This window comes from Mus caroli, chromosome 12, assembly GCF_900094665.2.
Source record: "Mus caroli chromosome 12, CAROLI_EIJ_v1.1, whole genome shotgun sequence".
Taxonomy (NCBI): Eukaryota; Metazoa; Chordata; class Mammalia; order Rodentia; family Muridae; genus Mus; species Mus caroli.
The window spans coordinates 4010621-4028184 of NC_034581.1; positions in this window are offsets into that span (position 1 = coordinate 4010621).

Sequence of the window (17564 nt, forward strand, 5' to 3'; positions counted from 1 at the left end):
CCTCTCCTCTCTCTCTCTCTCTCTCTCTCTCTCTCTCTCTCTCCTATAAATGCTATAATGGGGATTTCCTATCCTTGGAAGGAGGTTGGTCTAGACACTTAAGGTCCTTTCAATCTTTAAAACTGAAAGTTATGAGTAACCCTAGGAGCACTTTACTTTGTCAGTGTAACATATGTTCTAAAGCAAAAGGTTAGGGTGATGAATATCAAGTTAGGAGCCAGGGGCCCATTCCCAGCCCAGAATCTCTCAGAGGCAAGACAGATCATGTTGCTATTGCTATTTCCACACCTGACTAACCACAAGCCTCAGGAAGACAATAATATATCACTTTTTTTTTCTGAGTCAGGGTCAGATAAAGTCTATAAAGCTCAACGAAAAGCCAGCATGACCCCTCATTTTTCTTTTCTCAATGCACTACCCACGTTTCAGGGATTCCAACACAATTACAATGTAATTTAGGGTCAGCAGAAGAAGAGAACAGAGCCATGGTTGGTTGGATGACTGGAATAGAGTTGTTCTCTGAGCTATTAGCAACTGTGGACAGTTAAGGTCACTATGGATTACTGTCCTACCCAGCTTTTAACTGTTAGTTGAACCCATTCTACTGAGATAGCAAATCATAGCTACCTTCTGTCTACCGAGATCATTTGGGCTTCGAAGGAAGAAATCAATGCTGAACAATAATGAACAACAGGTATATAGATGTGCTAGACAGAAGAAGAGCTATGATGGATTAACATACTTTAACATGATTAAGTCAAACCAGGGGTGATGAAGCCTGCTTTTAATTCCAGCACTCAGAATGCAGAGGCAGACAGATCTCTGTGAGTTCAAGGCCAGCCAGCACCTACAAAGTGAGTTTCAGGATAGCCAGGGCTATGTAGAGAGATATTAACTTACTAAAACTAACTAAGTCTTTATATCATAGAGTTAATAATATCCTTCCTTCCTAAATAGTAGTGTGCTTCTTTTTCAGCCAGGTACCTGAAATGTAAGCTTTATCATCATCAGAGCCAATTCTTAACCAAATGAAGACACAGCTTAGCTGCCAGCTTGCTTCTAGCCCTCTGAATCCAGTAGTATCAGCAGCACCTTGCACTTTCTGATAATAATTATTATTTCATGTGACGATGTGAGGAGGAATGTTTTTCATGACTTACTTGATCTAAATACATGACTGGTTGAAATCAGAAAAAGTCTTTTGATATTAACCTTCTTCATGATTTAAATAAAAATAAAATAAAAAATTACCTGTGACTAGATTTGGGCATCTCTCCTAGAAATTCAGTTTTGTGTATATACTTTAATGTTTGAAAGTTTAGGATAACAAAAAAACAAGATTATGAATTATTCTCATCCCGATATGACCTCACCAGTCAAATCCCATGTAAAAAATTACTGCATGCCTCCCAAAAATCCAATGTGCTTAATATTGTATAGAGTCAAAAGATAGTGACTGCATTATCTAGTGCATGAGGTAGCTTAGGTTAATAACTCTGACATAGTAAATTGAATGAGCAAAGATTTGTGAAAGTTTTAAGTAGGATTTATCTTAAGAGAATGTGTGGAAGCTTCATTTGATTAAAAATAAATAAAACCATGAAATGCATTAATGTTGATATTTAGAGATATGTAGTGCATATTTAGTAAAGCTACCTTATTGGTAAATCTGGGAAAATGGAGTGTAGACAACCTATTACTTAGTGAATAGAGGCCAGTATAATGACCCAGTAGAACAGCACATGTAAAATACCTCCTTGCTCTTAGCTAGCATCTGTAAAGATTGCTTGTGGTCTACAATTGTGACCTATTATTTCTCTCCTTCACCTCCAAAATCATCAATGTACATAATGATATACTAAAAAATGGGATAAGAGCATAGGAAGAAGGAACCATCACTACCAAGCAGAATTAACAAGAAGAAACACTCATGCGTGAACAAGTTTTAAAGTATTCTGAATAACTATTTCTTCCCAAAATGCAGTGAAAATTATGAAGCACAAATAATTTCAGAACCACATATAGTACACAAACTAATTGGAATTTTCAGCAAGAAAACACAGGAATGCTTTCCCATGTTTTAAGTTAGTTGATTTCAGTATTTTCAGTCTCTGGTGTACTACTCTCTCTCTGCACAAGTTGTATCTGTCTGAGATCCAAAGTAACAGTCTCTGATAGGCCACCAAGTAATACCACAGCAAACACCAATTTAAAAGATCGCTCATTTACATTTAAAGAAAATACATTTCATGCCCTTGCTCTGTTATTACCTATCACCAAACAAAAAGCCATAAGAAAGCTTTTAAAGTCTTCCCTATAAACATGGAGAGACATAAAATCCAACTGAGAATTACTTCCAGGAAACACAGAAGACCTGACTTTAAAAATAATATTGGATTTCTAATTTTGTTAAATATGACCTCACAAGGACCTGCAACTTCAGTAGAATTACTATACCTAAAGTCTTCTGAATCCAGTGTGCTTTTACTGTAGAGGTTAAGAGCACATCGAGTACCACAGCCTCAGTAAAATCCATAAGAATGGAAGAATATCACCCAAAGCCAGTCTGTCATGGTTGGAATGCCTTCCCATATTAGTATTCATGAGGGTGTCTCTGACAAATGGAGTTATTATCCACAGATGCTGTAAACATAAATCAGGAGGATATCATCAATAATGTTGTATTCTCTTTGTCCTCGTCGTGTTTACAGATCTTGCTTTGAACGGCACATAAATACTTAGAGCATATTGTGGGAAACATGCCACTCATCTTATTAGCTTCCCCGGGCTCCAAGCTCTGATGCTGATCATCCCCTGACAGTGTTTGCCAACAACAAAAGTTGCCTATTGATCACATTGCTTCTCCTTTTGGCAACCTTTCTGCCCACGATTACCTTGCATCACTTGCCTTAAGTCAAATGTCACAGAACAACTTACAAGGGATGTATCTATCTAGCAAAGCAAAATACAGTAGTGTCAGTTTAATTGAAGAAAAATCTCTTGGCATTATGAATTCCTTAGAATTTAAATTTTTATTCCTTGGCATGTATGAGCAGAAAACAGCAACCTTTGTGTAGCAAGCTCTAAATTCAATAACATGCATTCATTTGCAATGCTTTGTTTGAAGGTCTACAGAATCCCAGGTATCTTGGAAGCTGACCCATCAGTCATCTTCAAGAGTCTTTCTATGTATGAACAGTTTTCTCAACTGGCATTTTCATCCTGTAATAGAACATCTCTATTGAAATGTCCTGGTAATTTTTCATCTGTGTCTTGGTCTCCATTTGTCTTTTCACTTCAGTTCTGGATAGATACAATGAAAGCAAATATTATTTTTGGTTTAAATTGAAGAGCACACTTCATAGGTCAAAGATTTAAGACCATAACAAGGCCATATATGCTATAGGTAGAAAATAGGACGTTTTATGGGGTTGTTGACCAGGAGCAAGTCATATTTGTATGGATAATTTGTAGAGAATATGCACTAATATGCAAGACATTGCTCCTTGTCTTGATATTTTATAGCAACTACACTGTTACTCATGATTCATGCAGTTTTGTCTTGAGGACATTCTGTAGAGAGAGTTATTTCTATGTCTGATATAACTATGGGAAACATAGCTTGACTGGTGCATATTCTAAGCATTAGTTATTAGTATGGACTTTCAAGTCCATGCTCAGCATCAGGCATCCCAAAGAATACAGGAGATCAGTGCTATTTGTTGAACTGCCTGCCCTTTATGGACAACATTGTGAAAGCCTTGAGTCCTCTCTTCTGCTGACTAAATGTTACCATCTTGCTTAGCACCCAATCCAATTGTGTGGCCTTTCAGACATCTATGTATCTTCATGTGAAGCCTTCATGCAAACATGAGTTTTGACTGAGATTGGGAGTTGAAGAAACTATGTGCAAAGATGTCAAGTACAACTACGGGTGGGAGAAAGAGTCCTGTGAGCCATAGTCAAATGTTACTGAAATAAAAATTATAGAAAAAGAAAACCTTAGTAAAACAAGGGAGAGATACTTCATAAGTGAAACATCCTGAAAGCTACAGAGAATCCACATTCAAAATGCAAAATAATTGCATTAGTATCATCCCCAAACTGACATTATTTCATTATTGCTTGTCAATGACACCCATTAAGTGCCCAATATGCACTTAACCATTGTATCTTACTCCTTGCCTCTCTCTCCTGTCACTTGTTTCTGTCTGTCTCTCTTCCCCTTTCTGTTTCTCTGTGTCTGTGTCTCCTCTCTCTCTCTCTCTCTCTCTCTCTCTGTCTCTTCTCTCTCTCTCCCTCCCCTCTCTCTCTCCACAAACCAATTTCCTTATTATTTCTTATAGTCCTGTCTTTGAGCATTTTCTCTTTCAAGAAATCCTTCCTATGCTACCTCATGACCTCATGAGACAGTTTGAGCATTAATTGCATTAAGACTGATGTATGCTGGATGTATCTAGTATGGATTCCTGAGCAGCTTCACTCTGTATGGGCTTTTCCTGGCAGGCAGTGGTGTATGGGTCATTGACTGGTTGAATCATTCATTAATGTATTCATTCCTTCAGAAAATAATTGAGAGATAAGTAGGAGCAAGAGTGTTTATGTGGAATCTTAGAGTCAGCAACAACAAAATAATCAAGGCTATCATAATCCATAGTATTATTATGTTTCTTTTCTTTTTCCTTTGTAAACATTAATGAGTTAGGCAACCAGGGCTTTAGACCCTGAGGATGGAATAGGGTCAAGACACTAGCTCCAGCCCAGAAAATAATGTATGCTCTATTGCCCTTGCAAGCCTCAGCTTCTTCATCTACCTCTTTCTGTATCCTGAGGATATTTGGTGGATAATTGAAATAATTGCATAGATGCATATTGAAAGGCTCTTTGTAAATCCAGGGTATTATTGTTGCTATAATTAGGCCACGCACAGTATATAGAAATCTTGATTAGAGTACTGCTTTTACATAAGCTAATTAGCTTGCACAACAATATGTTTCCTGGATGTGTTTCTGTGGGTTGTTTTATATTTCCTTTTCATGCCTGTCTCTGGAACAAATGCACTGAACTGGCCTCCAAGGAAGACTCAGAATTCTGAAGAACAAAAGCTGCAGGGGGGTTGAGGCAGCTTTTCCCTAGGGTGAGTGGCTTAGAAGGAAACTTAGAGTGACCTGATAGCCAGGTGTGGAGACACTGTTGGTTTTCCCATGATTCTATCAGAAACAGAGAACCAGCAATATCCTCAAATTCCTATGTAGAAAGCCCTTAGCCTTCTCTCTACAATAATCCTTTTCCTCTCTCTCCAACTGCCTTTCTTCTTCCATGACCAGGCTCTCTATCATATTGACTTGAGTTTTATTGTGATAGTTTGTTTGGTATGTCTACCTTTCAAACTGAAACAGGGTCTCCTTCTGGGGAGAAAGTATGGCTTCTTTATATTATTTCTACAGTTGGTAGAAGTAAACTGAGAGGAAAAGATTTCTATTTTTCCTTAGGGAGGTAGTTCATTTTTAAGATTTATTTCTCTTTATATTTAGGTGTGTGTGTGTGTGGTGTGTGTGTTGTTATATGCACATGAGTGGAGATGCCTACAGAGGTCCAAAATTGCATCTGATTACCTGGAGCTAGAGTTACAGGTGATAGGGAGCCACCTGATTCATATGCTAAGAGCTGAACTCAGGTCCTCCTCAAGAGCAGTACACAGACTCTCAACCACTGAGCCATCTCTCCAGAAGAAAGAGGTAGTTCTTATGCCTAATTCTCAAACGAATATGACTCTATTGTCTCTCACCCAGATAAAATAAAATACATCTCGATGAAACATGTTTAATAAAATTTCAGGAAATGTATGGACTCCTGTTCTTTAACATAAATAACCTTCAGGACATGTTGGTTCAAGCCAGTAACCCTGATATTCTTAGGACCAATGCAGGTATAACAATAACTGAAGCCTGAACTACATAGTGTGATCTTGGTTCAAAACAGACAATGTTAGGCACTTCTTCCAGAAGACTTTAGGCAGGATATCTGAGTCATCTTGCTCATTCCTCAAAATGTTCTTCCCATTTGGCCATGAGGCAAATTAAAGCAACCACAGCCTTGCAACTGAATTCTGGTGGAAGCACAATATATATCGGCTTGTCTCCGGAATCCCTTGTTCAAATGATCAGCAATGCCCTCAGAATACAAATGCTTCTAAAAATTGTCAAGAACGAACATATGGATACCTGGTCCAGTGTGTGCCATTGTGATCACCACAAAATTTATGCAGAGAAACATTAGGGAAAATGGAAACAGGGCTTTTCTTAACCCAAAATCACTTCTACAGGAAATCGTACTTTGTGACTTGAGTCCACATATTACTATTGCACCAGGCATGTGCTGAGCCCGGATTTCTCTATTATAAGCATGAAATGATTCTCAACAGAAGCCAAGGGTAGAAGATAATATCACAGGCACTCAGGAGGATTTATCACAGCACACATACCCCACTTCTCCTCCATGGTATAATGCATTCAAGGAACAGAATTTTCTGTGTTGAATCGTTTTTTTTTTTTTTTCAAGGGTTAAAGATTGCTGGACTGTTTTTTCTAGATGGGCAAATGTATAAAATCAAAAGGTTATTACAAACTTATACCAAAACAGCGTATGAAAGACATCGTTACAGTCCCTCATAGCATCATCAGGCTTCCTAAAATCCTATGACAGAAATGTGATTGTTTTCCAGTTTGCAAATGAGAAAACAAAATTCAGTAGAAACAAACTCATGCTGTCTGATGCTGGAGTTGTGCCTGAGAGCCTCATACAACCTGCTTCGCTGGTTAATTATGACATTCCCCTTCCTTCTTTTCCCTGGCCAAGTAGGAAGCACTGAGGCAGGACTCATACTGAAAGGTAGCAAAGCAGATCTCCATCTGGAGAAACAGCCCCATCTTCTGAATCCTCCAATTATCTTTCACCCTCCCCACACCCTCTGCCATTTCCTGTAACACTGCTCATGATTAGAAAACACAGGTCCTCATTAAAGTCCATCTCTCTATCCTATTGGCACAAATTAAGACTAGCAGTGGCCCGTGCAGTGAACTCAGTAGGATCCTAGCTAATCATTTTTGCAAATTGAAAAATGGGCTGGTTCCTCATAAGCACCATCTGTACCTTCAGGACATTTTTATTAACACTTTCTCTCCTGGGCCATCATTCCTACTAAAAATATCAGAACAAAGGTTTCAAAGCTTCTCATCTGGCCTCTGAGAGTTCTCTAAAGGGATTCAGGCAGCAGCAGCCACTCTGGCCATTGTGATAAAGTAGTGAACTCTCTATGACACTTGCTATTTTTTCCAAATTACAGCTAAAACAGCACAGCCTTGGGGACTTGAAAATAATATGCCAATTTACTGAGCAAAAGTTTCTGAGTGATCATTGTGGGTCTGGCATTATTTTAAATTTTTCACATATTTTAGTGGGCAAACTAGAGCTGGGGCTTTGGGTTGGAGGGGAGCCTTAACATCAGGAAGACTTCATTCTGGCAAAAGAAGCCAAGCCAATTATACAGGAGTTAATATTTAAATCAGATATTGTTCTGAGGTATACAGTATATATGTCTGTGTGTTTGCTTAAAATTATGAGATATTGACTGATGCTATCACTACTTGGGATTTGAAGAAAGTAAGAGGCAAAAATGGTGAGCACTTATCCCAGGTCCCAGTGGATGAGAATCAGAACTAGTCTTCAACTCCAGACACTGATGCCAGAGGACATGTTCTTAACTTTCTTCTTATTCCTCATGCTGTTGTGTCACCAGCTGGTTGAAAAGTATCAAGGGAATATTTCCTGACTTTAGGTACAGGTTTTTGTAGCACAAACAAAATAACTTTCTTGGAGAAAACAGTAATGTATTGGTCATATTTCCTTGGTTGTATCCAAGAAGACTTTGTTATTCCCATTTTCCTGATGAAGTAAACAGCCTAGTTATACATTCAAAACTGGTTAAGACTCAGGCTCCTCTTGTGTGTGGTGTGGTGTGTGTGTGTGTGTGTGTGTGTGTGTGTGTGTGTAATATAGAGTGAGAGAGGGGAGTATGTAGTGGTTTGAATATGCTTGGCCCAGGGAGTGGCACTATTTGGAGGTGTTGCCTTATTGGAGTAAGTGTGTCACTGTGGGCTTTAATACCCTAGTTCTAGCTGCCTGGAAATCAGTCTTTCACCAACAGCCTTCAGATGAAGATGTAGAACTCTCAGCTCCTCTTGCACCAGGCCTGCCTGGATGCTGCCATATTCCTGCCTTGATGATAACAGACTGAACCTGTGAACCTGTTAGCCAGCCCCAATTAACTGTCTTTTATAAGAGTTGCCTTGGTCATCGTGTTTGTTCACCACACTAAAACCCTAACTAAGACAGGTATATTACAACACTTTTTTTCTTTTTAACTAGGGTCATGAGTGGCATTCCACAGCTTTTTAGCTTATGATTGTATGGTCCCATTTCCCTCTAGGAGAGACTTCAACTATGCCTGGATATACAACTCTGGGATTTTCTGCATGAGCGCTTACTCTACAGCAAGGCTCTTTTATAGTCTGGAGTACTGAAGAATTTGCTTCTCTAAAAGTTATCCTAACCCCACAGGATATGGGAGTTGGTGGATGTTCTTGTTGATTTCTTGTCCTTTGATCAGACACAGATGAACTACATTCTATGGCGTTATATAGAAGATCTTAGAAGCCGGGTGTGGTGGTGCACGCCTTTAATCCCATCACTTGGGAGGCAGAGGCAGGCAGATGTCTGAGTTTGAGGCCAATCTGGTCTACAGAATGAGTTCCAGGACAGCCAGGGCTATACAGAGAAACACTGTCTTGAAAAACAAACAAACAAACAAAAACAAAACAAAACAAAACAAAAGATCCTTAGAATCACAGAGGCCACAATGATAACCTAACTCTGAATGTATCACACTACTGGTTTCCCACAAACTCCTGTCATTTCTATCTTCTTCATATCTATGCTCATCCAGGCATCCACCAGAAGAAATTAACCTCACCTAAGTCTTTGTCTTACAACTTCATTTGTAATGACCCAACCTAGGACTTGTTGAGAAAAAATAAATCATGAGATAAGGAAGCCTGTTGTACTGGCTAGTTTTGTGTCAACTTTACACAGCTGGAGTTATCACAGAGAAAGGAGCTTCAGTTGAGGAAATGTCTCCATGAGATCCAACTGTAAGGCATTTTCTCAATTAGTGATCAAGGGGGAAAGGCCCCTTGTGGGTGGGACCATCTCTGGGCTGGTAGTCTTGGGTTCTATAAGAAAGCAGGCTGAGCAAGCCAGGGGAAGCAAGCCAGTAAGGAACATCCCTCTGCATCAGCTCCTGCTTTCTGACCTGCTTGAGTTCCAGTCCTGACTTCCTTGGTGATGAACAGCAGTATGGAAGTGTAAGCCAAATGAACCCTTCCCTCCCCAACTTGTTTCTTGGTCATGATGTTTGTGCAGAAATAGAAACCCTGACTAAGACACCTGTCTTTCTGACAAAGTAAGCAGAGAAGTTTCCTGTAACTACAACAGTTTAACTTAAATATCTTGTATATTCTTGTTACATTTCAGCTTTAGTTAAGGGGATAGCCTATGACAGCTTACTGGCTGGTGGCATCAAGCTTGATGATGTCAATGGGCAATGAAAGCCAGGAGAGACTCAGATCCATTCCAGATGGCATTAATAGTCTTCAGAGAGAAAAGAATGATTCTTGTGCCCCAATTAGGAAACAAAAAAGAAGACTGTAAGCAGGTGGGCATCTAAGAGACAGCTGCTCTGTGTGCTTCAAGAGTTTAGAGACAGTAGGGAAGAATAGAGACTGTAAATAATGTAGCTCTCTCCAGATGTAGCCTGGGTAGGCTTCCAGCATTCTATGGTTTACAAGATGTAAATTGCCTCTGACTTTGCTTCCCATTAATTCTAGTCACAGCATTTTAAGCACACCATGGAGATGGGAAAGTCCAGAAAAGATTAGCCATGTACACCAAGTGGCAGTTGTGAATGTCCTCCAAGCCTCCACCTTCCTTGTACAGGAGGCAGTGGGATTCATAAGAGATCTCCCTGGGGCTAGCCTTAAGGGGCAAGGCTTTACAGCAGACAGTACTCATGGAGCCATTGAACTAAGCTGAAACTAGTTACATCCTAAACTTTTCATGTCCCAGATTTTTCAGACAAAGGACATAACACATGGATTTGTTCTAAGACAAACTAATAGTACTAGAACTTGTATTGAAAGTATGGTGATAAAAACAAATGGAGAAATTCAAATATAACTGAATTCACCAGGCTTGTGAATCTGGAAGAAAAGACTAGATGGGGCAGCTGTCTGAGCTTTCGTTCAACATGTAAAGAATGTTGGTCAGTTTTTAATCAGAGTTCATCAGATAATCCCCAAGGTATAAGACAAAATGTTTCGTGTTATACTTCTAAGACTTACAGGAAACTCATTAAGTAATTTTGCACTTCTTGAATGAACATGCTTAAGTGGTCAGACTTCTCCAGAAGAGGAAAGGGCATGCCTTCAGGTAAAGCTTCATACCTCTCCACAACAACAACAAAAAAATCCATATTGAAGCGCATAGTTGTGTGGGTGTTTAGTGTTCAGTATGCACATATACTCAGTGTGTATCATAACACACTGATTAAAAAACATAAAAGTATTGGCCAACATCACAGTCATTTGCACTCCCCATCTCTTATACAATGAATGAGATACAGTATTTCTATTTGATATGTGTGGAAAGAACGGATGAAAAACTTAGACCCAGGTCATTCTTCTATTTCCATGCCCTTTCTATTTTTGATAACCCAGCCACATGATCCTTTTCCAAGCAGCACTGTCCATAAGAAGATGCTGAACTGCTCTCACATTAGCCTGGCTCAGGCAGCATTTCCATGTAGCTACTGAATAACTAAAAGGGGATAATGCTTCATAAAATTAATGCAGCTTCATTTGTGGGTTCACTAAGTTTTTTTCCTGCTATAGACATCATCTTTTAAAAGAATGTTCATTTATATTGGATTACAATTTTTCAAGAAATTTTGCATAGATTTTTTCTATAATAGTGATGAAAAGTTGCTATGGAATTATAATTTCCATTCACAGCTTCAGAAGAGTCCAAGGATTCAGAAATCTGCTCATAACTCACCTAATAAAGAGAAAAATGAAGTCTGAGCTTTGATGTGTGTGTGTATTCATACTGCCTGTGAGAATGGGTGGGTCTATTTCAGTGTTAGCCAGTTACTGGCCATGCACACTGTCCTAGCCAACATGTAAATATGTAGGTATTATAGACTCTTCACACAGCAATAGAAATATGTAAACAAAGGAAAATATGTAAATATTCATTACTTGTGGGCTTTGAGTAATAGACATGTAAATCAAATAAGCAAAAAGGAGAGAATAACGATATATTCAGTAAGAAATTATATCTTCTCAGAGGTGTTTTAGTTAACTGGAAGAAGCATAGAATTTGGGCAGATATAAAAATTGGAAGGAAGGTATTCTGTATAGATACTATGTAAGGACAGTAAGGTTATTTGGGAAATTGTGAGTACCACAAGGATAGTCAAAATGCAAGAAAACAGTGAAGAGGAAAATAGAAAGCAAAGATTTAGAGCAATTATAAATGCCTCTTAAAGGTATGGGATATGGTATGGAGATAGCTTACATATCTTCTAAAGGTTCCTGTGTTGAAAATGTCTGATGTGTTCATGAAAGGAACCTAAGGTGGAACATAGGCTATTAGCTCTTATTTGGGTTACTACTTGTAAAAATGATTAAGGTCATGTTCATGGGTTAGGACATAGGTCATTTCCTAAGTTGTACACCTAGCTTCTAGTTTGGCCGTGTGATCTTTCCCTCTCACAGAGTTGTGCTGAAGTGATACAAATCTGCTAAGGTGATGTGACTGACAGAGATTTTCTAATCAGCTGACTCCTTGCTATATGGAATTTCAGCTCCTAAAACTGTGAGCATAAGAAAGATGTTTTTGTTGTTGTTGTTGTTGCAAGTTATCCACACTCTGGAATTTTCTTATGATAGCAGAAAAGAGAGTAATACAGCATTATCAAAGTCCTACTTATTTTATAGAACTTTTATGTGTCTCATAATTTCTGAACAAAGAGGAAAGAATAATTTCTGTGAGAGGAATGGGAGCGGGATTGAGACAGATCAGCAGGTTGCCATAGCAGACCCTTTGTATGCAGCATCCCTTGACTGCTGCTGGGTGGAGTTTTCTATGCTCTTCTCTGGATCAACAGCATCTTGTTCATGCTCCTGTGGCAGCTGGTTTGTATATATGAGTCTGTCTCAATTTGTCTATCCACTTCTGCTTTTGTATACAACTTACAGGTAGAATGACTGGAGAAGGTGACTACCACTTTGTGTGTTATTAATTTTTATAATCCAAGCTCATTTTCTATTGATTGGCTCACAGTAGGTAGTCAAATAAAGCTTTATTGGATTTTGTTGAATGGAGTCTGCAGGAAAAGACAAAGACATATGAAAATATTGATGATGTTTAGATAGAATGAAAATAGTTAAGGAATTTCATTTCATATTATCATTATATTCTCAGTATGATAGGAAGCAAAGTCGTCTATTGGGGAAAAGAGAGATGAACTGTGCTGATTTCTTAAGAAAATCAGTAAATCCTTACCTCTAGAAAAAGCAAAAACACTGAATCATAAATGGGACAACCCATATTTAAAAATAAACAATGTCTACATGGAATCAAAAAAGATATGTTGTAGAATAGTAATCCAGGTTGGAAATTTTTATGTGTGTAGAATTAAGTGGTCATATGAATTGGAATGCTTTAGAGCAATCAGTTGAAGTATCATAGTTGGATGGGACAGAAAGGCCAGAGAATGAGAAGAGGAATGTTTATTAAAATTAGTAGGATTTTTTTTCCATAGGAGAAAAATTGAAGAAGGTAAAAAAATTTAAAGTAAAAAACTCAAACAAGATATTTGACTTTCAAAACAAAATAGATAAGAACCTAGAAAATCTCATGGCCCAATACTACATAGCAGTTGTGACTTAGGATAAAAGTATTAACCTCTCAGAAACTGGCAAACTAGATATGGCTAGATATTGTAGAATCATGGAGACTTTCTATGTTTCTAGATGTAAGAAATGGCATGACTCACAATCTAAATGCAGAGACTCACCAGGCATTAAAATCAGTCAGCTCTCAGGAGCCATGTGAACACCACTTAGACACCCCAGGCAGCCATCACTCACCACTGTCACAAGAGAAGATGACCAGGTTTCCTGGAAGAGTGACCATTATCTCACGCCGTGCTGAGATGAGCATCTGGTGCCTCCACTCATCGCTTTCCTCTAAGTCCCGAGATGGTGGCCTCTGATTTTCAACCCAGAATCTCCTGATTTCTGGCTTCTGTGGCAGTGAGACATCAACAGGATTCTGAAGGGCAGAGAAGAGAGAGGTCAGGGCATTTACTGTCTCCACGTGCTGAAACCTGCCAGGCGTTAGCTGCTAGTGGCAGAGCTTTTATGACAAGATTTCCTATAGGCAAAAAAACTCTTATAGTTCAGCTCTTTCATCCATATCCCTGCTGGGCAAGGAGCTGGTAATGAACACTATTTAATGCTCTCTTTTTCATCAATTGGTTATCTTGCATATTCTTAAAGACATCTTTTGAGCATCATTTCTTACTGCCCAAGGCAAAAAAAAAAAAAAAAAAAGAATGATATGTGGTTTAAATAAACTCAACGGAAAGTGAGCATCAGTGCTTCCAAGGTACAAGGATTTCCTTGTGACTCTGTGTATTTTGCTGGTATATTCTGCTACACCAAATGATTCCATTTTGCCCAGACGTTTGCTTCATCTTATGATGGAAGCATAGATATAAGTAAAATCTTAACCCATTGGAGTCAAAGTCTGTTTTCACTCAGTCCTGGTTGAGTCAAGTTGATAAATATGGACATGAGAAAAACGTAAAACATTTCCTGTAAGAACTCCTAATGACGCACCTCACTCACGGAGGATTTACAGGAGATTAGTGGTTGCTGGTAAAGGAGAGGCGTTTTCTTTAGTGGTACCCAACTGGTACGCGACTGATGTTTCCACTGTTTCATATAAATATAAAAGAGGAGGGCTAGCTGGGAAGAAGGTGATCAATGTGATTGTGAAAGAAAGAAGAATGGCGTGATTGTGATTAAGATACATCATGTTTTGTATGAAAATACCATTATGATATCTAAACTACAAATAATATATTTAAAAAGAAAACATCTTGTGTGAAGTTCTGCCTAATAGAAAGTTCTGAATAATGGCTGGAATAATCAGCTTGAGGAACTTGGAGATCAGCACAATCAGGTTTGCTTGCCTCTGAGACAAGAGAAGAACTTCCCCCCTCCCCCCCCATCTATGCTTCTTGGCTACTCATGGTGCAATTATAAGTCCCTGACACACAAGTAGCACTGCCTAGGCAGCCAGCTCAGCCTGGTGCCAGCTTTGTTCAAAGGACCAAACAAAAGAGAGGGGCAAGCAAGTACTTTTGAGTTCACCTCAAGGTGCCTATAATTTGCAGTGCTGAGCAACAATGGGAAAGGCCTAAAAATAAAGCATGTGGCCTCTGTGCATTCTTTCCTATCCACATGCTCTGCTCGCTCTTAGTTTCCCCTCATCTCTAGTTGCTCAGGATGACAATGGCAAAGAAGCCATTAATTAGTTGTTAATACCAAGTCCTTTTTAACCTTTATCACAAATATCAAATATTCATCAGCTCTGCTTGGAGAACCAGACCCTCCCTGAAGTGGGCAGTGTCGCTGTTAGATTTCGCTCAACCTTTTCACAAGGAGAGAATAGCAATTACATTTTTTTTTACTATAACCATCTTTTGATAATTTTTTTCTAATTATAAAGCATAATGATGTGGAAGACATTGGCTAAGATCATTCCTAAGCATTTTTTTTAAGTCTGCTTCTACTTCAGCCACACACAAATCATAGGAAAAGATAGGAAACGTGTTTCTCCCCAATGAGACCTTAACAGCATTATTAACAAACTGGAATATTTTGAGACTAAGAGATGAGCAGCACGCAGAACTAGATCTATGCAAAAATATACCCGGAGGAAAATACAGTCAAACATTCAGGTGAGCACAGTTAAAAGCCAAAGTGGTCTTGGTAAAATGTCAAAAGGCTCACTTGATGGAACTAAGGAGAAGGCCAGCCAGAACATGACAGAGAAATTTAGGTGGATGGGAATTTGGAAGAGTCTATAACACATGGCTGCTGCAACTATGAGCTTACTACATCTCTGTTTATCTACACATTATATCAGGCCAGCTAACTTTCCAAAATTGAGAGTGGAGGGCTACATGAAGCCACACACTCATTGATTAGAAGTTACTAATTGTTATCCACCCATTGGTCTTCCCTCTTCTTGATTTCCTTGTGTTTTGCAAATTGTATCTTGGGTGTTCTATGTTTCTGAGCTAATATCCACTTATCAGCGAGTGCATATCTAATGACTTCTTTTGTGATTGGGTTACCTCACTAAGGATGATATCCTCCAGATACATCCATTTTTCCAAGAATTTCATAAATCCATGGTTTACAATTGCTGAGTAGTACTCCATTGTGTAAATGTACCACACTTTCTGTATCCATTCTTCTGTTGAGAGACATCTGGGTTCTTTCCAGCTTCTGGCTATTATAAATAAGGCTGCTATGAACATAGTGGAACATGTGTCCTTCTTACCAGTTGGAACTTCTTCTGGGTATATGCCCAGGAGAGGTATTGCTCGATCTTCCGGATAGTTTATTCCTCCTTAGATTGGGAACAAAATACCCATGAAAGGAGTAACAGAGACAAAGTTTGGAGCTAAGACGAAAGGATGGACTATCCAGAGACCACCCTACCCAGGGATCCATCCCATAATCAGCCACCAAACCCAGACACTATTGCACAATGCCAGAAAGATTTTGCTGAAGGGACCCTGTTATAGCTGTCTCATATGAGGCTATGTCAGTGCCTGGCAAATACAGAAGTGGATGCTCACAGTCATCTATAAGATGGTACACAGGGCCCCCAATGCAGAAGCTAGAGAAAGCACCCAAGGAGCTGAAGGGGTCTGCAACCCTATAGGTGGAACAACAATATGAACTAACCAATACCCCCAGAACTTGTGTCTCTAGCTGCATAAGTAGCAGAAGATGATCTAGTCAGCCATCACTGGGAAGAAAGGCCCCTAGGTATTGCAAACTTTATATGCCCAGTATAGGGGAATGCCAGGGCCAAGAAGCAGGAGTGGGTGGGTAGGGGAGCAGGGTGGAGGGAGGGTGTTATGGTTTGTATATCCTTGGACCAGGGAGTGGCACCATCTGGAGGTGTGGCCTTGTTGGAATAGGTGTGACCTGGTTGGAACAGGTGTGTCACTGTGGGTGTGGGTATAAGACCCTCATCCTAGTTGCCTAGAAGTCAGTCTTCTACTAGCTGTCTTTGGATGAAGACATAGAACTCTCAGCTCCTCCTGTGCCATGCCTGCCTGGATGCTGCCATGCTCCCACCTGGATGATAATGGACTGAACCTCTGAACCTGTAAGCCAGCCCCAATTAAATGTTGTTTTTTATAAGACTTGCCTTGGTCATGGTGTCTGTTCACAGCAGTAAAACCCTGACTAATACAGAGGGTATAGGGAACTTTCCAGATAGCATTTGAAATGTATATAAAGAAAATATCTAATACAAAATAAATAAATAAATAAATAAATAAATAAATAAATAAATAGAAGAAGTTACTAATTGTTAATGGAATGGGTATCTATTTTTCATTGGTCATGTGGTAGATTGTCCATACACCAATGAATGCCCTCCACAACCATGTACATATGGGTAGTGCTAACTGGACATGCAATTAAACTATGACGTGAAGAGGAAGAACTGTTGGGCATCTGGGGAGAATTGAAGGAAGGAAATAAAAAGTGAATATGATCGTAATACATTGTGCAAATGTTCTAAATCTTCAAAAAAAAATGAAAAACAACAACAACAATTAAAGATTAATACCTAAAACAATTGGTTGCTTTTGTTTGGGAAGCAAGAGACAATGAAGAAGAGTTCTTCAAGCAGACAGGAGGATAGTGCTTGGGGTCAAACGGTTGTTCTTTGAAGGTTCCTATCCTTAGTCATCAACATCTTCTGAGGTTGGTAGATGCTAGGGAGTTAATGTAGCCCACAAAGGTCTAATATTGGAGGCTTCATCTTTAATGTGACAATGTTGAAATGTGAGGCCTTTAAGTGGTAACCAGAAGGCAGAAATCTCAGCAATGCCAATGCCATAATGAATAAAGTGGTTTCCCATCACCAGAGAGGATTAACTCTAAGAGCAAGTTTACTCAATCTTGCTCCAAGGCTGTCCTTTGAACTTACTTATTTTGCCATGAGATGATGCAGCTCAAGACCCTCTCCAGTGGTGATCCTTCAATACTGAACTTTCCAATTCCAGAACCATGAGCCCTATAAACCTCAATTGTTACAAGTTGTCCACTCTCAGGTATTCAGTCATA